Source organism: Etheostoma spectabile, chromosome 6 (assembly GCF_008692095.1).
Source record: "Etheostoma spectabile isolate EspeVRDwgs_2016 chromosome 6, UIUC_Espe_1.0, whole genome shotgun sequence".
Classification (NCBI taxonomy): domain Eukaryota; kingdom Metazoa; phylum Chordata; class Actinopteri; order Perciformes; family Percidae; genus Etheostoma; species Etheostoma spectabile.
The window spans coordinates 21,223,344-21,223,901 of record NC_045738.1 but is presented as its reverse complement, the minus strand read 5'-3'; positions in this window follow the sequence as shown (position 1 = coordinate 21,223,901).

The window sequence follows — 558 nt, the reverse complement described above, 5'->3', positions numbered from 1 at the left end:
CACACTAGTACCACTGATGATGTTAAATAGTTAGTTACATTTCAGAGATGAATTTGCTCACTTAATCTTTTATTTGACAGAGCTGATTCAAACACCCAGTGGGCTATTTGTTTAGGCAGAGTGATAATTAAGTTGCTGTTCCCTCTCTGTACAGTAACCAAAGAAAATGTATCTACTGCAATCAATTTGTTTTTTTTGTGCTCAATTTTTTTATATATTTAGACACTATCAACTAGGGGTGATCCGAGTATCCGGCTGAAACGAGTTTCTGGTACGGATAAAGCACTTTTGCCGAGTACAAGTATTATACAAGTAATATGAGTCAATATCCGTGCTCGGATTGAATAAAACTCCTCAACTGGCCGCGCTGCGTTCTGTGATAATCACAGCGCCCCCCCCCGCCTACAAACGCGCTCGGATCAATCACACACACACACACAGAACAAGGAGAAATGCGCTTTCTCTCTCTCTCTCTCTCTCTCGCTCTCGCGCTTGCTCCCGCTCCGCTCTCTCAGTCAATCGGGTTTGCGGATCTGTTCCGTTAACGTTTAGGGTTTC